This window comes from Protopterus annectens, chromosome 10.part0 (assembly GCF_019279795.1).
Source record: "Protopterus annectens isolate FY-2018-M chromosome 10.part0, PAN1.0, whole genome shotgun sequence".
NCBI lineage: Eukaryota > Metazoa > Chordata > Ceratodontiformes > Protopteridae > Protopterus > Protopterus annectens.
Window position 1 is genome coordinate 629627572 of NC_056744.1, and position 22261 is coordinate 629649832.

Consider the following 22261-nt stretch of genomic DNA (forward strand, 5'->3'; position numbering starts at 1 on the left):
ACACCGCAAGAAACACATAGCCCCTCAAAACCCACACCATCAACCCCCACACATAGCAACACCAAACCCACATACGCGGTGGCCCTCAACATTAACCTGCTTAAGAAACGAGGACCACCAAAGCTGAAACGCAATCTAACACCAATCACAACCAAAGAGACACATAGCCCACAACACCAGTGTGCCAACCAACAGCAGCCCCTAAGGCAAGACAACGTACCCAACACTTTAGTCATAGGTGACTCCATAGTCAGGCACACTGATGTCCCACTAACCAGGCTGAACAAGGAGAAAGTTACAGTCACAGCTGTCTGTCGGGTGCCAGGATCTGACACATAACGCATGCACTCAAGTCACTCCACCATTAGTACAAATATTTCTCTGTCATTGTCCATGTTGGAGTGAATGACTTGAGATGCACCTCCCTGGACTACATGAAAAGAGACAAGGAAAAGCTCTTGGATTATGTTTCCCAGGCAGGTATGAGTAGCATCTTGCCTTCACCCAGAATGATACCACAGTATAAGGACAAAATGATTGACTTCAACAATTGGCTAAATTTCTGGTGTCATTCAAATGGGATCCAGTATTTGTCTGCCTGGGATGACATGATCGACAAACCACGATGTTTTGCCAGAGATGGTCTGCACCTGTCACCCTTGGGATTCAGGATACTGGCTAAGGCTCCTGCCACCCCTATAGTGCCTTTTTAGGCAAGGCTCAAAGGGCAAAACTCCCAACATAACAGAAACAAACATGCAAAATCTGAAGGTAATGCTACTCAATGCCAGAAGTCTAAACCTCAAAATGCACTCTCTCGAGGCGCTCCTAATAATGGAGAACATTGATGTCTGTGCAGTAACTGAGACCTGGTTCAAGGCTCCAGAGAGCACACTGGCAATACCAGGCTACAATTCTTACCACACCTTTCAGCCACCAAATCCGGACCGAAATACTAAAGGTGGAGGAGTGTCCATATTCATCAATATGGACTGAAAATCTTCCACACAGAGAAGTTTCTTACACTGTTTTGTTTTTGGACCCACTACACTTGTTTAGTAGGTTGTTTTGAGACTTTGGGGATACCAAGGAGATTACTTGTTTTTTATTCATCAAGGATACTCACACCTGAAGGCTAGTTGCCAAACACGATGCATCTGAAATTCTCCAGGTGCAACTAACACTAGGTAAGACTGCAATCCAAGTTGTAGCTTGCTACAGATCTCCCCGCCATGCCCCAAGATTCTCACCACACCTTTCTAAACATGCTGGAAAATATTAACATATAACCAAATACCCTAATACTGGGAGATTTTAACTACCCTGCCATTGACTGGGAAAACTACTCAGGTATCAATGCCTTTGTCCAACCGTTCTTGGAATTCATAAACTCCAATGCCTTGGATCAACTAATCCACAGTCCCACCAGGGGCTCCAATATCCTAGACTTGGTCATTACCAACATGGGAAATTGATGTTCCACACCAGTGGTCACCCCCTTGTTGGTCAGGTCAGATCATAAGCAAATCACCCTTGACATACACATCCCACCCCCACCCCCCAGTAAGGATACAACCATAAAAAACTTCTCCAAAGCCAACGTCATGATACTCAAATCAGAAGTGACTAACTTCATGACACCCATGAGGATGGGAACCATAGGTTCGACTGCTGAATCCTACACTAAGGCACTGTATTAGCACATCCACTCGTGCATGAATTGTGCTATCCCAAACAGAACTAAGGCGCGCTCCGCCAACCATAAACAAACTATTCAACAAAAGGAACCATAGGTTTGACTGCTGAATACTACACTAAGGCACTGTATTAGCACATCCACTCGTGCATGAATCGTGCTATCCCAAACAGAACCAAGACGTGCTCCTCCTAATGGTTAAGGTGTTTGCCTTACAAACACAAGGTACAGGGTTTGAATTTCACAGGGGATAATTGGCTAGGCTTAAAATGCCTCGCAAGGGCAGTTAGCCTAGTACTAATCTATGAACCTATAATCTATGAACCTATGAACCTATTCAACAAAAGGAAGAAACTGCTGCAGAAAAGAGGAAAATCCCAGGATGCAAAATACTCCCTCATCAGCCTCAGTAAGAAGCTGAGATCCCTCATTAAATCCTCCAAAGCCAACTATGAAAAAAAAAAATCGCCAAAGATTCCAAAGACAACCACAAGGCATTCTATAGCTATGTCAAGAATCTAAACGGCAAGGCTCAGATACGCTCCGAGCTACAACAGACTGGCAATAAATATACTGATCCCAAGGATATTGCCAATATCCTAGCAGATCGATTCAGTGCCGTCACCCCCCTTTCACCCCCAAAGGGGCCATTCGTGATATCGAAAGATTGCCAAACCCCGGTAATCATGACCTTACAAGTAAAAATCACGCTATGCAAAACCAAGAGTACAACTTCCATGGGACCAGATGATATCCCGGGCTGTATACTACATGAATTGCAAAATGAACTGGCACCTCACCTAAGTGTCATGTTTAATCACAGCCTCACCTGAGACTTTGTGCCCAATGAGTGGCAGATAGCTACAGTCATCCCACTCCACAAGGGGGGAATCCACCCTGGATCCCAGGAACTACCACCCCATCAGTCTGATATGCAAGGCCATGGAATGCATTATCATGGATCTTATAAACAAAGACATTGGCAACCTTCAAACACTGGACCCCACCCAGTTTGGGTTTGTGAAGGGCCAATCGTGTCTCCTGAACCTGAGTGATTTCTTCAAATCAGTCTCCATAGCCGTGGATGAAGGCAAGGCATTCCACACAGTCTAGCTGGACCTTGCCAAGGCCTTCGACACCATCCCCCACTCTGGAATCATAGATAAACTAACCAATCTGGGCATAAATCCCTACGTCACAAGATGGGTCACTAACTGGCTCACTGACAGAACCCACACGGTTAAAGTAGCCAATTCCAAATCCAGTTCTAGACAAGTGAGAAGTGGAGTACCTCAGGGGTCAGTCCTGGGACCACTCCTGTTTGGCATCTACTTCTCTGAAGTACAGGCCAACACTAAGGGACTCTGGCTGACAAAGTTCGCAGATGTCTGCAAACTGGGAGCCATCACTGAATCCCCTAAAGACGTGGATATCCTACAAAAGGGCCTTACAGAGACAGATGCTTGGTGCCAAAGCCACAGACTCAAGCTCAATGCCAAGAAGTGTATAGTAATTCCCTTTGGGGAAAAACCAAGTACCCATGAATTACCACATAGGTGGCAATACACTTAACACTGAAAATATGATAAGAGACCTAGGAACACAAGTGGACAGTGGTCTCACCTTCAACAACCACATCACCACAACAGTCAGGAAATCCTTCTTTGTGGCACACCTCATCACTAAGAGCTTTTCATCCAGAAAGAGGGAGGTCATTGTCCCTCTGTACTCATCCCTTATCAGACTCATTATAGAGTACAATGCCCCATTTGGTGTGTACCTCACAAGACATCTGCAACAGCTGGAAAGGCCACAGAAATACCTCACTAAAAGAATCACAGGCCTAAAGCAGATGCCCTATGCTGACCGCCTAAAAAAACTCCAGCTATACTCTGTAGCATATGGTCTACTCAGAGGCGATCTCTGCTTAACATACAAGGCCATGTCCAACCCGGAACTGTTGGACATGCTCCACCTAAAGAAATCCCTGTCCCTCAGAGCCACACACTCCAGGGAATTGAACCTTGTCACCTCAATGAATAGAACATGCTGGAGGGATAGGTTCCTGACCTAGAGTCTCCCCATACTATGGAACAGACTGCCCATACATGTCAAGCAGAGCGCCTCCTTGGCCCTCTTCAAGACGAACCTTGACAATTGGTTGGGTGATAGGAAATTCACCCCGGGGATCACGTCAGCAGCTCTACTAGCCAGGGGCCCAGGGAAGAAAATACTGTGGGCAGAAATATCCAGAGAACTGCTATGGTTAGGCTTGTATAGGCCCTAGGGCCTATAGCCTAGTACTGACCTATGAACCTATAAGTCCTCCTAGCACTCTCTCTGTCCAACCAGTGCTTCATGCCCTGTCCAAGTAGCTGGCTGAAACACACACACACACACACACACACACACACACACACACATACACACACACACACATACACACACACTTTGAGATATGATTTATATACAACCACACAGACACTCCTGGGTAAGGCTGGTACAGGTTCACTAGCTGTGCTCCTTCTGTCCAGGCTATAAGGTAGTAATCACTGCCACCAGGACCCTTACTTATCAGCTACTAAAAAGACCCTTACCAAAGGGTGTCTAATTATTACTGTGCAATAATATTATTATCCATTTAGTAAGTGTAACCAGAACTTTTTAAGGCTTATTGGAGTGGCTTGGCCAGTATCACTATATACATGCAATGTACTCTAGAGCTTAAATTCTCTATACGCAAAACAGCCACAGTTGAAAGGTTTAAACATATTTAATTATAAATAATAAAAACACAAGACAATACTTCTTATTACACAGTGCTAGTCAAGAGTTCAGCGATCACAGGAACATGCTTAAAATAATGCTTAAGCTATTTCAATAGCTTATAAGTCAAAGAGGGAGGAGGAAAAATTAAAAATCCAGCAGACCTTGAAGAATGCTCATAGCAATGCCTATTCTGGGCCTAGAAAAGGAATCCAATTTGTAGTGTTTTGTAAAGGTATGTATGGAGGACCAAGATGCTGTCTCTAGAATACTTCCACAGTCCACCCCATTCTAGAAAGCCAATGAGGAAGCCAAAGTGCTAGTGGAATGGGCCATAACCATGCCTAGAAATAGCTTGTTATGGCAAGCATACCAAAAGGTGTAGCATGAGACAACCATCTGTCAACTGTCAGCTTTGACACTGGTTGTACTGATCAGCTTTCCTGAAGTGCTGAAATTTGTCTAGCAACATCTGAGGTGCCTGTGGATACCCAGAATATGAAGTATTCTTTTTCCCCTGTTTTGGGATTCTGGAAAAAGGCATGGAGCCTAATAGTTGACTCAAGGTAAACTAAGATCACTTTAGGCATAAAAGAGGGATTAGTTCTCAAAGAAACTCTATCCTTGTGGAAAATGAGATAGAGTTGACTCTCCACAAGAGCTCATAACTCAGATAGTCTCTTAGCAAAAGTCATAGCAATTAGTAAAACAGTCTTCCATGTTAAGAACCTCAAATCAGTCTGATGAGCTGGTTCAAATGAAAAATGAGTAAGCTTTTCAAGCACAAAGTTAAGATCTCAGTGAGGAGTCACCTGTTTTCTATGTGGGTAGATATTTAAAATCCCTTTCAAAAACTGCTTGACTTGTGAATGGGTAAAAAGAGGGGATCCAAAAGCAGCATAGGCACTGGAAGCTGTTAAATACTGAGGGTGGGGGCAGCGGGTGACAGGGGTACTTGGTGAACTAAAAAGGGTCATTTTTTATAACTATTTGCTACCACAACATAGGTTCACTTGGAGGACATTTTAAGCTTATCCAATTCCCTTTTGGTGCTTGAATTAACATTTCCTGACTGGTCTTATCTATCCCCATGGCTGATAATTGCATACTAGCCCTGGTGAGAGCAACTGTGATCATACCATAGATAATTTGAGGGGGGCATGTAAGGGATGCAGCATTTAGGAACTGCCTCTATCCATTAGTGGCATGAGAGGAAATCTTGGAGTACATTTTCTATTATCCATCCTTAGATCCAAGTTGCATTTGAATATGGATGAATGAGCTTTGCTTTACTTTTATGGATAGTCTTTTCCGGAACAGTGGTAGCCTATGTGATATATATCCATCTCTCCACAACATTCAGTTCAGATACCTAGACTGCGTATTTCTGATGCCATTTGACTTGCTGATGTTCAGTAGGTCCATATGTATTATGTTGGAGGATGCTTTGTATGTCAGACATGTCACTTCTAAGCACTCTGTAGGATACTGAGTATAGTAATAAATCTTTGAGGTGGTCCATGCAAGACCTATTGTTTAGGACTTGTATCCTTTTAGTAAGGTATCTCTAAAGGTATTCCAATTGTTGCACAGGGCTGAACAGATACATGCCAAAGTGAGCATTATACAGAATGACTGACATAATGAGAGCTTTGTAAAGGGGGACAACAGCCTCTCTAGATCTAGTCACAATCAATTTGTTTATAAGCTGTGCAATATAAAAAGGATTTCTTATGACACTGGACACATGTTGGTCAAAAGTTAGGTTACTGTACACACAAGTTCCCAAATGCCAAACAACTGGATCAGTTCTCAGAGGGCATTGTTATGATTTTGACACCAGTTATTATTTAAGACAAACCTTCCTGCATGATAGTTAAGTCATTTGGGGATTCAATAACTTCTCCGAGCTTGCAGTCATCTCAAACTTAGCTGGCCAAAGTTCTTTGGTATTTCCTTTTACTTTTGAGATGTATATGCCGAACAGAAAAAGTCTCAGCACCGAACCCTGCAGGACTCCATTGGTGACTGATCTCTTCCCCTGTTTTGATCTCCTGCATCCTGTGAACCAAGTTGGCAAAGCAGCTGGTGATGTAAGTGTTTGCTCTTACATTATTCATCTTTTGTACTACACCTGAGTAGGGCTTTGTGTCAAAAGGCTTGGCCAGGTCAAGGTAATGTGGTATGAACTGTTTTACCTTCATCCATTGCTTTGGTAACAAGAGTAAAGCTTAAAATTTGCCCATGATTTTGAGCCTTTCACACTTTCCTCTGGGCTGTTTTCAAACATTTTAGGGCCATGCATACATGTATGCATTCCTTGATTCACCTTCCTGATTGTATTAAATTATATTCCTTGTATAATACAGCACACTTGTTAGACTTAAGTTAGGGAGCATTTTAAATGTATTGTTTAAACATTTTCCAGTAGGCAATGAAACAAAAATGCATAAACCAATAATGACAAAACTGCCCTATTCAGAACATTTCCATCATAAAGGTCTACTTCCACACACACCATTTTAAATTTATTGTTTGAACATTTTTCCAGTAGGCAATGAAGCAAAATGCATGCACCAATAATGACAAAACTGCCCTATTCAGAACATTTCCATGATAACAGTCTACTTCTACACACAATATATAAATACAGAATCACAGTAGTGTAAGCCATGGGCATGTTGCACAGCTTCTTGAACTTATTTTCAATTGATGTGGGCAGAAGGCCAAAAACCAGGGACACATTTTAAACATTGCTTGTATAATTTTGGAAAGTTGCTTGCATAAAATGTTGTGTTACCACCATGCATTTCACTGCTAAGTCTTGAACCCAGAACTCTGTGCACATACCACTAAGCTAAACCAGCACTTTCTTGAAAGACAGAAGACAAACTTAAATGGCTATCATATCATTTAGTGAATTCAGTTCTCACCATAGCTCTCAATCTCTTAGCACAAAAATACAAAACAAAGCCAATAATGGGGGAATACAGCCCCAAAATAGGGACACATTTCAAATACTGATTTTATAACCTTAGAAAATTGCTAGAATAAAAGGTTTTGTTTTATCACTCCTGCAAACCAGAGGAGCAGAACAAAAATGTGAGGCATAAATTCACAAGTGATGGTGGCTAGGGATTTTAGGCTCTTTTTACCTGTACCCAAGGTATAGGGTTTGAGCCTGAGTACCTCTAGCCACCAGATGTATCCTGTTGGGGGCATTTACACACACACACACACACACACACACACACAAACACAACTCTGACAATACAGTCCAGACGCGCTCTGAAAAGGCAGCTTCTGAAAATAAAATAACACACACCACTCTGAAAAGGCAGCAGCTTATTCACACAGCAGCAGGCAGCTTCTGAAAATAAATCCTGTCCGTCTGGAGGCATACTTTAAGGAAAGAAAAAACTAGATTTTGATTTCAGATAAGAAATGCTTGATCTGCTTAGCCTGCTCTTTTTTGCAACATCTGGATAAGCTAAACATCCTACTTAGCAAATGGATTCTTTTTTCCTCCATCTTGAATATGCGTACTGCCTAATAATTATCTATACACCACTATTCTAATGCTAGTACCTTCCCAGAAGGGCTGCTACAACACTACACTACCCTAACGATGAAGCAATACTTCCAGAAATCTCTCTTGACCACTGCATGTTGTATTTTCAAATTGTGTCTTCTTAGTTAAATTAATGAATGAAAGACAGTAACTATTAGTACTCTGTAAATTCCCATATCATATAAAGCACTTAAATGTTTCCGTCATCGTCCCCACTGCAATCTCTCTTCAAGACTACATAAAACTCTCTAGTAGTCTTTCTGTGTTTATATGACATCAGTGAACAGTATTCACCACTTTTGTTGCCTGGTCTTTACTGCCCCTGTCCCATTCTTACAGTCTCTCAAGGGTGGAGAGGTCTAGGCCATGACAACTAAAGATTAAAGAGAGTTAGCTATATATATGAAGTTACACAGATGCATTATGTGCCTTCACTGGTGAATATGTATTGCACACTTGTTGTCATGTGTAGGTAACGAGTGGAAATGTGGCAGTATTAAGTTGAGGTAGGGCTAAAAAAGTGATAAGAAGCCTTAAGCTAAGTGACTTTATACAGTATACACAGCTTTGACAAAAGTAAATACCAAGCTTGAATCTTTACATAGCAGTGGTGTTTCAAGGATGATCAAAGTATCTTGCCACTGTGCAGGTAAAATTTGTCACCACATTCATAGCCAACGTTAGGCATAGGCCAACTAGATGGCTGCCTAGGGCACTGCTCTAGCAGGGGCACTCTTCCAGTATTTATTTGTTCATTTTGTTTTGTAGTACAGAAATGGTTCTTTAAAATGTGCTGAATGAAAACAGGAAAAACTGAAGAGTAAGAGAAACTGAGAAAAAAGTAATCTGGATGGTGAAGATAGACCAGGATGGGGGCACCAGGTGGTGTGGGGAGCACTTTGGAGCCATTTTGCCTAAGGCACCAGCTGACCAAAGACCGGCCCTGACCACATTAAAGGGAGAATGGAAAAGCCATGCTGGAAGTTGAAGTGGAAATTAACTAAAATTATTTGACAATGTTGGAGAGAAATCTTTAGCTGTGCTGTAGATGATGGAAGAAAAATGGAATGTCTGATTTGAAATGAGAATCATGAATGTAAATGATGCTGCACTGAGAAACATGGGATATATGCAAATTACCCTTTAAGGATATCAAGTGTTTCAGCTAAACGGCAATTCTGATTTTCTAGATTAATCTTTTTGTGTTTTTAACCGATTGATTTTTCTGTGTGACCTTTTTACTCATTGTTTTGGTTTGTTAGTTGCGATATTTTGCAGTCACCCTAAGGTTTGTGGATATCTGTTGAGTACAACCATGTGTTTCCACACATTAGCCAAACATTCTACTTATGCTGTCCTAATGATGCCATAAGAAGGCAGAAAAATGCAAGGCTACAATTAGTGGGATTTAGCTTTATTGGCCTGAATTTGTCCATTAAAAGAAAAGTCATAGACAATCAGAATTGCCATTTAGATGAAACACCTGATGTCTTTAAAGGTTAATTTGCATATATCCCATGTTGCCTCTAATACATAATACAAGAGATTTAAAATTTTCTCTAAGGTATGGCAATCTTGGAGTTGATATATTCAAGATCGGAGTGTGCAAGGGGGCTTGCTCCCCTGCAAAACATCACTTTAAAGGTGAAGAGTGATATTTTAAATTCAATCCTCTCCCTGGAGTTTTGGCCTTTTTTTGGCATGTCAGCACATTTCGATAGGGAGCTCAATGAGAAGGGAGAGGTCTAGTACAAGTCTCCAGGTTCATTCCTACCTTGGTATCCAAAACATCCTTAAATAAAATCCTTTCCCATCCTGATCAGAGCACACTAGTTCTATGACCCAGTGATAATATGTGCACCAAAACTGTAGGAAACAGGGAAGTCAAGTTTGCTGGATGAGGAAGAATCCCTTGAAAAGGAGGAATGGACTCCCACTGCCAACTGTACCCCTCCTGACTATTTTTCTGAACCCACTTGTCTGAAATAATTTGGTGCCACCAAGGAATATGTACACTAAAACTGAGGAACAGAATTTAAAGATTGCCAGGTTGGGGGGGGACTTGCATGGGCAAGGAGGCATTCTAACATTTTGGGCTGTCATTGGATCTAGGAGGCTCTCCTTTCTTTTTTGCCACAGCTTTTTAAAATCCTGTTTCTTTTAACCTATTAAAAGATCCTGAATTGGAAAGAAAGTTCTTAGAAAAGAAGGGCTGAAAGATATGAACAACCCCTTGAATCAACTTTTGTTTTTTTTGTCAAATCTTTTAAGGACATCAGCAGCAAAAGGACTAAACAAACTAGTGTTGTCAAGAGGACAATTTAAAATCTCTACTTTAACATCCTTTTGGTAAGTTTTAAGAACATTACCGTGGAACTCTCTTAACTGATCCAAAAGCAACATAATCACAAGAGCACTTTAAAGAGTGTTTGGCAGATTAAGAAACAGAAACAATGATTTTAAAGAAGCTTTAAGCTCTTCTAAGCCTAACCTCCTGCTATTAAGTGAGAACCTGGCAAAATGTCAAGCCCTCATAAATCCTGAGAAAACTGCCGCCTATGCAGAACTGTTCACAAGCATGTTAATAGATGCATAGAAGCAGCTGTACCCACCAGGAAGAAGTACAGATCTAACTCAAAAAACAAGCCACCCTAATGAATCACAAAATCAATAGGCCGTATAAATGGAGGAAGAAAATCATAGCAAAAATTAAGAGGTGCAGCACCCAGCAAGATAAAAGCACTCCCATCAAATTAAACAAACTCAGAGGATAAATAAAGTCTACCAAAGTAAAATTTGAGGCAAGTTTGGCCTCCCAGGCCAAGAACAACCACAAAGCATTCTTCAGCTATATCCGCAACCTCAAAGGCAATATACAATTTTGTGCAGAGCTCATTGTAAATGGACCCACCTATACTGAGCCAGAAGACATAGCAAAACTCCTGGCTGATAAATTCAGCTCCTACTTTACCCCTCTCACCATCTCAATCTTTCCTCAGGAACTATCATCAAATATAACTCCCCCTACTACCCCTAGGGAACAAGTCCTTAATGCTCTCTCTAAGACCAAGAACACTGCATCAATGGGCCCAGACAATATCCAGGATGCCTTCTAAATAGCATGAAACATGATCTATCAGGGCCTCTAGAATTACTGCTTAACTGTAGCCTCCAAACAGGTTTCGTGCTTATGAATGGATAAAGGCAACAGTCAGCCCTCTGCAGTAAGGCCATCTACAGACCCTGGAAACTACGACCCATAAGTCTCATCAGTCTTATATGTAAAGCCATGGAAAGAATTATCATGGAGATGATCAATAGAGATATAGTAAAACTCCAGACACTGGACCCTACCCAGTTTGGTTTCGTCAAGGGCAGATCATGCCTACTCAACCTGGTGGACTTCTTTGAGAAGGTCACCAAAGCAATGGATGAGGGCAAAATCGTTCACACTGCCTACCTTGACCTGGCCAAGGCATATGACACAATACCCTACTTAGGCATTGTTGACAAACTCAAGAGGTTAGGTACAAACCCATGTCACCTGGTGGATAGCCAACTGGCTCACAGCCAGGACCCTAGAAGCTAGAATTGGGGAGTCCACTTCTACAAAGAGGCCAGTCACAAGTGGAGTCCCTCAGGGATCAGTCCTTGGACCGCTCCTTTTTGGCATTTACTTCTCAGAAGTCAAGGCCAATGTCAGTGGTCTCTGGCTGACTAAATTTGCAGATGATTGCAAATTAGGAGCTGTCATTGAATCTCACACTGACACACATGTTGTCCAGAAGGGGCTGACACAGACAAACAACTGGTGTCAGAGCCATGGACTAAAACTAAATACCAAGAAAAGCATAATAGTATCCTTTGGGAAGTTATCCGTCCCTGGTAACTCTCATATTGACAACACACCCCTTAGAGTTGCCATGGTAGTCATGGACTTACAGACACACATAGATAGTAATCTAGCCTTTGACCATCATGTGTCTACAGTGGTGAGGAAATCATTCTATGTTGCGCAACTTATAAACAAAGGTAAGGCTTCTAAGTCCAAGGAAGTCATTGTTCCACTGTATTCGGCATTCATCAGACCTATCATTGAGTACAATGCCCCCTTTGGTATGTACCTAACCAGGCATAACTAACAACTGGAATGTCCACAGAGGTTCCTTACTGAAAGAATGCAGGGAGTAAGTAAAATGTCCTATGCAGACAGCCTCAAGGCCCTATCCCTGTATTCTGTCTCCTACAGGTTTTTGAGGGGAGATCTATGTCTGGCATACAGAACATTGTCAGACCTCACTCTGACTGACCTCCTGCATATCCACAAAACAAACAGCACCAGAATTACCCATTCTAAAGACTTAAACCTTGCCTGTGATAAACAGGACCTGCTGGCGAGATAGGCATGTATCCCACAGACTACCCCATCTATGGAACAGGCTCCCTATCCATGTGAAGAAGAGTTCCTCCCTAACCCAATTCAAGTGCAGTTTGGACAACTGGATGGGAAACTGGAAATTCATCCCTGGTTTGGCAGCTATGTCTCTAATGGACACAGGTAACTTGTAAATGGTTCATCTGCCAGGCCCATGCTTACACTTATCAAGGGTATCAGAACTTATGTTCGTTAGCATAGTAAACACCTGTGAATCTATGAGAAGAAGAAATAGTACATTTTCTCATATTCTCAAAATAAGCCGGCAACATTTTTAACATTTGAACCCGGCAGTTTACAATGCTAAAAGTTAAGGTGGCAGAAGGATAAACTTTCTTCCAAATACATCAAAAACTTTTCCATTCTTGTCAGAGCAAATGAGGCTAGCATAAACAATGTTTGGCAGTAGATGGCTTTGATAAGGAAATAACTGTAGACTTTGATTTGAGATTAGATAAAATGTAAGTATGTATGTGTCTGAGATACTTTAATTAACCTATCAGAATTTAAACAGGAGGTTGATTGTCAGGCAAACTGCAAGCTGTTAAGAAAACATCCTCTAATGCTGACAAAATTGCAGGAACAACTGCAGGCTTAGGAAAATCCATTTGTAACAAATAACAGCACTTCTACTGAGAGACTGGGACTGGGGTTTCATTCTGTACCCACTTAAACATTTAATTTATTTTTGCCATGGAAGGAAATCTAAATAAACACTTTCTTCAGAATCAGAATCTTCAACTTGAGGAGAATTTATTGAAGAAAAAAACTATTCTTCTAGTCCCTGCTCTTCTGACTGGGAATCACTGTCACAAATAGAGGGAATTAATTTTCTTTTTCTGTTAGAAAATTGAAGAAACAGGATTTAAAACATTAAAGGCTCGAAAATAAACCTTTATCAAAGCTCAGAAAGTTTTCCCTGGCCATAGTGAGAGAAACAGGAGAAGCCAAATGGTTATTTTTTTCTTTTGTTTTCCTAAGGGACCCCCTGAAAAATGATCAAGTCAATGTAGGTGCATTTACCTGAGAACCAGCTGCCTTAGCCAGGCTACATAGGAAGACTCCGTTTACTCCAACTTCTGAGACTGACAAGAGTAGTTTTACTTGCCCAGAGAGGATAATCCAAAAGCCACAGAGGACATATCTAATTCTTGTTTTTTAGCAGCTTCCTGCGGAGAGACATCATGGGACCAAGAGGCAACGATGAGCAGTCCAAGGATCCTGGTCTGGTCACAGCAGACTCACCCATCTGTGGCCAAGATAGTGAGGAAGATGGCCTGACATTCAGAGACCCCTGAGAAATGTTCTTCTTCTTGTGGAAGGGGAGGGAAGAACCAAAGAAATGGACAATTTTTCTATGATCGATAGGAAAAGGAACCTGGTAAATCAGTAACACAGCCTGTAGGAGTCCGTAAAACTGACAGGAAAATCAAAGTTTTGAGGGAAACATTTTAGTGACAACCCCAAAAAAACACAAATTCCAGCCCTTAAGAACAGTTTTCCACACAAAAATAAAGAAATAAATACAGTGATCTAAACTGCAACTAAAGTGGTATCATTGTGTATGTTTTTCATTTATAGAAAATACACAGTTTTTCTTCAAAAAAATTATGACATGAAGGTTTTCCCCAGTAAAGTACTTATCTGCCCTTAACTCTTTCAATGTGAGAAAGGCCAGTCATGCCTGGGGGTGAATTTGTGAATAACTGCTTTTTAAAGGAAGTTAGTATATCACATTGCTTAATCTGGGGTGGAAGTTTGTTCCAAAAAAGTGGTAGTCACTGAGTGATGAATCTGTCCACAATTATTTGTTGATTTGCTGAAGAAGGTTCATAAACCTGGTCCTAGTGTTCACTGGACTTTTTGATTTGTGGAGATATAAAAAGTCTTGGACTGCTAGATCCCTAGCGAACCAAAAAGCTAGGCACAGATCATCCATAAGGAATCTACAGGGCACTGACTACAGGGAAATAGACTCCAGCCTCTCCTGGTAGCTCTGGTCCTTTAAGCCAAATATAATTTTTGTTAGGAACCACTGGGGTCTCTATAACTGCCTGATATGTCTACTAAGATACATCATAAAAGGAGCATTGCTTCCTAGGATAGACATGGTAAGTGAGAAATATAGAAGGGTAAGGACTTCTTTGGATCTTCAGGAGATAACATTTGTGATTAGCTGTGCCAGACAGGATGATTTCCTAACCATGGCTGTAACATTCTGATCAAAGGAGAGGGAATTATCTACTCATGTTCCAGGGTCTCTCACATCATCTTCATTTTGGCGAGGGGAGTTGTCTATACTATAAAGTGGGTTGAGGCATGTTTATCATATGCAACATTGCAATTTTTAAAATTTAATTTTAGCCTGTTTTCTGTGCAACAGCTATTAATATGTGTAAGTTTAAAGGGCTGCTTCTGCATATCAGAAGGGGATTTGAGGTGGACACCCAGTTTACAGTCATCCACAAACCTGGTTCATTATATTTGGAGATCAGATAAGTATATGCCAAAAGGTATAAGTTCTAGTACAGATCCCTTTGGGACTCCACTGGTTAGCTTCATGCTCTCTGAGGATGTACTTGTTACCCTGTAATGTCTGGTTTCTGTCCTTCAACCAATTTGCTATCCACCTAACTACATAGAGTATGGCATCAAATGCTTTGTTAAGGTCAAGATATGCTGTATGGATAGCATGTCTGCTATCTTCGGCTTGTTTTATTCTCTCCACCCTGTAACAGGGAACTGCGATTCCAAAGGCATTAAATATCTTGCAATATGCTCTGCCTGTTCAGCCTTCTATGTCAGAAAGACTGAATGGGCACTTAAAAAACATATTTATGAGTATTACTAAGACATTTCAAAATAAAATGTCACTAATGCCCTGTTCATACATGCATTAAAATATGGACTATTTAAGCAGCTTTTGTTTGTTATTTTGAAAAGAATTATCCCTAACCCCAGGAGTGGTGCTTGGGAGGGCAACACTGAACTTAGAAATCTCATCTGGTAACTTAAGATAGATGTATTTATTTATTTTACATTTGTTGACCGGGATAGTCCGAATGGATACTTGTCCATTTTCAGAGGAGGCCCAGGGAGAAAATCTCCATGGAAAATCCATTTGTAACAGATAACAGCATTTCTACTGAGAGACTGGGATTGGGGTTTCATTCTGTTCCGTTTTCCAGGTTTAAATAATTACGTTTCTCTTACACCGGTCTGAAAACCAAGGGCAATTAAACAGTGATAAGTTTTTGTAGTCAGTGTACCTATGAATTATTATGAATTTTAAAGTTATTTACATGACTTTTATTTTTCATCTTTCATAGTTATGGGTTCTATGGATACAATTTATGTAAACTAATTTAGAAAAGGATCAGGTTTATCTTATTTTATTCTATCTTATTTATTTATGTCAATAGCTTAAAACTGTAATTAAATGTTATCTTGGTCTACTCAATGGATTCATTTAATTACTTATTTAATTACATTGTCATGTGACTGTGAAATATTTTATATATCCATTAGAAATGCCCATTAGATTGTTGTTCTGATGAAGTCCCGTTCGTTTAGTGGGACAAAAAGCATTGTCACTTAAACCTGCTGTGTGGCATTCTAATGTTTTTTTCATATTAAACAGTGTTTTACTATTAATTGGCATTAGTGGTTCAGTATCTGTTTCCTCTCACTGGTGCACTTTTTGACTGAGTTTGTTTTGGTTTAGCTTTGTGCGTTTATGCTTAATGTTTGAACATTACAAATTTCCACTCACCTTCTTCATTTCTCTTAAGATTGAGCCATTAATACCGAGACATTAACCATTATGCATACTAGGACATTATAAAATTTCTCACTTAGAACCACAATGGATGCTTTCTAGATTTATCGCCATTATTAGAGTTAACTTTTTACAGAACATTTTATTTTCAGAAGCTAGCCTCCCAGGCTATTTTACATGCTCATCCACTCTTCTCTCACAACTTCATGGGTAGTATGTCACTTGCCTTCCTCTCTGGGGTAAAGTTAGCTTTCAGCAGTATGTTCTCCACCCATGTTATCTTGTAGGTGGGAAACATAGTCAACAACTGATATTTGTAAACAGGTTTTCCATTTTGAACTCCCCATCTCCTTCTATTACAGTAATGCAAGATGGTATTACTAGATATGATATTGGCATTTTTTGTATTATTTATAAATTGTTGGTTCTGGAAGAGATGTTCTTCCTAATTTATGAGCAATGCTGCCAGAGGCATCTCTGCCGTGCCCTTGTGCATGCCCTTGGTTGTGTCCTAAGCTGACTACAGGGTCTCTAACTACTGATTTTTTTACAGTCCTTTCTGCCTCAGACTTTCTCCAACTTGTGTAGCATTTTGACTATGTTCAACAAATTTCCTCTACAATGCACTTTACAGGCCACTCTTTAAACTTAATGATGCAACCGAATGTGGTCATATCAGATCTGCAGGTGGAACCTGCATCCTGACCTTATCACCGCTTGGTTTACTGCAGCTTATGCCTCCCCTAATTATGTAATTTAGTACTGAGCTGGCCCAGTATAAGGATTTAAGGAATATCTTACATAGTGTCCTGATGCCCTTACTGGATAACCCTTTACTGAAAAGCTATGCAGATGATCTTGATGCAGTTGTGGCAATCTAAAGCCAGGCTGATAGGGGCACTTTTGATTATTTGGACCCACTTACAGTATGAACTCTGCCTACCTAACTCATAAAAAAATGGCATAATCATGACCCTCATAAGTTAAGGAGATAGGGTAGGGGATGGAAACCTATGGAGGGGAGGAAATGCTTTCTCAAGTGCAACCATGTTTTACATAACCACAATCTTGTCTATCACTCAGAGATTTTTTTTTGAGCATGCTATGCTCCCTTGCTTCACAATGACAGCTGTCTCCAGTGCCCCACATCTATTGCCAGGTCTACTGACCACTCCAATTTCCACTGCCAGACATTATGATGAATTGCAACTTGGCTGACATGGAAATTAATGCTGTCTGGGGGTGCTGGGAGGTTTTTCTTTTAAAGCCTACTTTAGTTTCTTCACCCGTCCTCCAGTTACATGGTTACATTGTGAGGGCCAGGTGTGCAAAGGGAATGTACAGTGTCTTGCCCCGCCTCTACAAAAGCTCAGCCATGTTCCCACCTAATTCCTCCTTTAGACTACTTCCTCTCCAGGCACATCCCCAGCATCTGCCTGGAACATCATAGGGAATGCCCATGCAACCACACTTCCTCCCTGGGATGAGCCCAGTCCATCCCTTCTTGCCACTATGTCAGTCACGCAAGCATGTAATCAAACCCAAGTCATCTGGTCTGTATTCAGAGTTTTATCCCCTCTACTCCACTGGAATGACCCTCATTCAGAGATTTTGATGAAGAAAACAGCTTCTCTATCTTGGAATAAATAAGTCATACTTCATCAACCATCCAACACAGCTCTTCTGGACCATTTTTCTACTGTGTAGCCCAGCCTGTCTGTAGACCCCAGGAGGCTTTTATAGCTCTGAAATAAAAGTGAGCTGCATTGTTCTTTGGGGTCAAGGTTGCCTTGATTACATGCAATCTCCTTGTGATCACTTCCACTGACTGAATTATGGTCTAGCTGTGGATACTCCAGACTTTTATCGTTTGTCTTTTCATAAATTGACTATAAGGATATCATGATATTTTCATCTTTACATTTGGTCATCTGCAGGCTGGATGCTGGGTCTTTCAGAGTTGTTGCATCTTACTTTTCCACACTGTGCCTTTTTTCTTGAGGATAAGGAGTTTTTCAACTATATTTAGAGAAGCTATTCATTGCTTTCCTAAAATGACTCTATATCCCACGACCTGGAAATGATTTTCCAAGCGCCTTTTTTAGATAAAATTATTGAAAAAGATATGAATACAACTGAACATAAATCTCATCTCCCACAGCCTCTTTGATCCTTGTCAGTCTAGTTTTATATTTAGACAAAGCACCAAGACTGCCCTTCTTCAGGCACTAAATGACTTTCTATGGGGCAGAGATCAATGGCTGCACTCTATCCTGGCCTTCCTTGACTTCTCCACTGCTTCTGACACAGATGATCAGGGGATCCTTTTAGAGTGCCTTGTGGACTCACCGTAGATTAAAACATTTACAGTCTCTGAGGGCTTTGCATTTTACGTTCTCAGTTGTGTATTCAGTATATTGTTAACAGATCTAAGCCCATCTTCAATTTACTTGCCAAGGTTAACAGAATCACAGTATACCTGCGTCTAATGAGAGAAATCTTTCCAGGATGTACTTTACAATATCCACCAATACTTCACCTTTACTCAGAAGCATCCTTCTGACACTGTCATTATTTCATTTAATTTATTTATTTTTTTCTCTGACACTGCCATTCTTGATGATGGCTTCAAATCCATCCTTGATTAGAAGACGTGGGTTTAAAATTGGCTTAATTCATCCAAGTCTGAAATGGTGTTTGTGCATGGGAATGTAAGACCTTTGAATTCTCCCTATCTCATCTCCTAACCTTTTAATGGGAGAAATACGATGGAGCTTATCAGGACACAAGATCTCAAGAGTGTTCCTTGATTATACACCGAGAATTAGGGATTAGGATGCATCTGTAATAAAACCTTTATGCTTTCTTCTCAGAAATACCTCTAGGATCAAAATCTGCTCACATGATCTGATTTTCTTTTAGCAGTCATTCGTGTCCTAGCATCTTCTAAACCAGATTACTGTAATGACCTCTATTCTGGATTCAGGAACACCAACTTTAGTCAACTCCAATGACTGTGGAATTCCACAGCCTGGGTTTTGACTGGATTTTATCACTTCAGCCATACAATCTTCAGACTAGAGCACAAGTACTGGATTCACATGGTATCCAGGCCTTTATTTAAGATTCTGATACCCTCCCAAAGAACCATGCAATATTTGGATCCTATGTATCTTGTATGATTGTGGTCCCATCAATCTTAAGGGGTTTCTGGTCTCTTACATACTAGTATGCCCACTCTACTCAGCTAGTGAGGGTCTGCAGGTAATTTCTAAGAGGCTTTTGGAAATAGATATTGGGCAATATCTTACCTACCAGATGCTTCTCCTGTGGAGTTGAATATCTGTCATTAGCTCTGATTCAGAAGACTCTTTTAGGATATCCCAAAAGTACCATGTCTGCAGGTGAGCTTATTTAGAATCTCACTGGAGATTCTTTATTTCAATCCAAGAGATTTACTAAGGTGTCTAGTTAGCATGTTTGCATAACTACTGTCAGTTATTTTTGTTTGCTTGTTTGTTTTTCCACATTTCCACTGACAATTTTTACTTTGTGAAAGTTCTGTGACTTTTACTACAATATAGACAAAGTTTATTTACTATTATTATATAGTGCTCGATATAAACACTTTAACAAGAGTTTAATGCTTCTTATTGTCACTTTGGGTTTTTTAAAGGGAAGGAAACTGCTTTTTGATTACATAAATGCAGCATTTGGATGGGACTGCCCTTTAAGCATAACTATTTAGAACAGAATACTAGATCTCCTACAACACAGCACGATAATAAGATATTATTCACTGAAAAAGATATATCTGAATGCTGATACTGACTAATTATATTTAAATGGGACTGAGCACATTTAAAGCATAATATACAAATAGCATGTGCACAGTGTCTTAACGGGCCTACAATGAAAAGACTGAGGGCAGGATTCTTGAAAACTGATTCATGGTAGAGTGTAGCCTGTGCTAATATACTGGGATCTGTTATGGACCTTATGATGCACAGGCTACATACACCATGTGTAAATTAATATTTTACCTAGTGGGACAGCAACAGCCTTGCCTCTGTGAGCCAAACAATCCAACTGTCACAAAAATGCAGCAAGGCTTTCACTGTGTAATGTGCACAAGCACTAGATCCTCCCAAAGTAATGCATGGTAAGACTCTTCTGTAGGGTCCTCACGATGATCCCCAACATACCATTTAGCTGTCAGAGTCTGGAGTTGCTTCCTCCCACCACCTGACTGGGAGGGAAAAAAACACTTATTATCTCTGCCCCTAACACTACTGTAGAACACCAGGCTTGTAATGCTTATTGTCAAGGGTCTGTGCTGCCTTCCCTATTATGGTATTCTTTGTTTAGGGTCTTCCTTTCAGTGTGAATTGTACAGGGGCATTACTCCCACAATTCCAAAAGTGAAAATCACTGTTCAGGGACACTACCATCTAGTGCATCATAAAGTTAAAAATGAAGCTGCTTGTTCATGGAATCCTCTGTCATATTCTTGTACAGCTATTGGTATTATAATAAATAGCTCCATTATACCATTCCTAAATAAGGAGTCCTGGAGCAACTCCATTAACATGCCATCTACAAATCATGGTGTTGTATACCTGGTATACAGAGGGGAGCAATGAACTGAGGAAGCAACTAGAGGAGATATGGTTCTGCTCTCTTAGGTCCATTTAGGTTCATTGATTAATACTAGGCTAACTGCCTTTGTGGGCCATTTTAAGCCTAACCAATTAGCCCATGTGAAAATCAAACCCTGCACCTTGTGTCTGTAAGTTAACACCTTAATCATTATGCTAAACTATTAACCACCAAAGAAGGACAGCAGTGTAGGTGGGAAAGGAGCCACTTGGCCTACGCTACTTAACTCTCCACCATATTATAACCTACCACTGACCCCTATACCAAATGCCTCCTTCTCCTTACAAGTCCATGTAATCCCCGAGTAGCAAGTCAGAAGAATCCTTATCCATCCACTGTGCTACATATAACTGCACTGTGGAAATTAATGTTACTTCCACATGTTGATTTAGGCTTTATCGTATTGATTTCAGACCAATTCCTGTGAATCACAATGTCACTTTGTATTACTGCACAAATCAATATAAAGGATATATGTGTTTTTAGCCGAGCAGTTCATATTTATGGATCTCGTACTGAATGTATAACAAAGCATTATGTGTCAGTGACAGATAAGCATTACAAATGAGGAATTTGATCCAGTCAGCAACAGTACTGTTAAAGAATATGGGCTACTGATGTCTGACATCAAGAAGCATGGGTTAGAACTCAAGTTAAAACTAAGAGGGGCAGATAAATAAAGAAATGGATATACAGGTCATATAGGAGTACTTGGATTTAGGGACAATAGTAAATCACCAAATTATTTACTTTTTTGTATTAGGTAAATGAGTGAGTGAATAGTAAACAAACATCACCACATCTTTTAAAATAATGAAATATCAGAAGCATTGACTGACAGTCTTGAATCTAGTGAAGAGCAAACTACAAGGCATTCTTCTAATGCAATGTCCTCTCTATGGAATGAAATTTAGCATGGATTACAACTGCTTGGACAGATAAGTCAAAGGGATGATTTAGTTTCCTTCCAAAGCACTAAAAACATAAAAGGAAGGAGGTGCTTTTATGCTCTAAAAGAGAAACCTTAGTGACTGCAAACTGGTTATCTGGATTATATACCTCCATTATGCTAAATGCTTCCCATGCTCTGGAACAAGATTCCAATCTACATTAGGCAGAGCTCTTTGCTAACCCTCTTCAAGAGAAACCTTGACGAGTGGATGGGAAACATAAAGTTTATCCCAGGGATCACTTCAATGACTCTGCTGGACAAAGGCACAGGGAACTAATCTAAGGGGGTGGCAAAAGTCAATACATTCTGGATAGGTTTATAAATGCCTTCGGGCAGATAGCCTAGTACCTACGTATAAACCTATAAAAAGATATGCTCCCTAAACAAAGACGTTTATCTGACAG

The 22261-nt window shown here is 40.4% G+C and overlaps 1 protein-coding gene across 1 annotated transcript in view; it reads right to left on the reverse strand.

Annotated features, from left to right (window-relative positions):
- Positions 1–22261, reverse strand: part of MNS1 (meiosis specific nuclear structural 1) — a gene marked incomplete at its 5' end in the record, with an annotated part of 589910 nt that overhangs the window by 151377 nt on the left and 416272 nt on the right.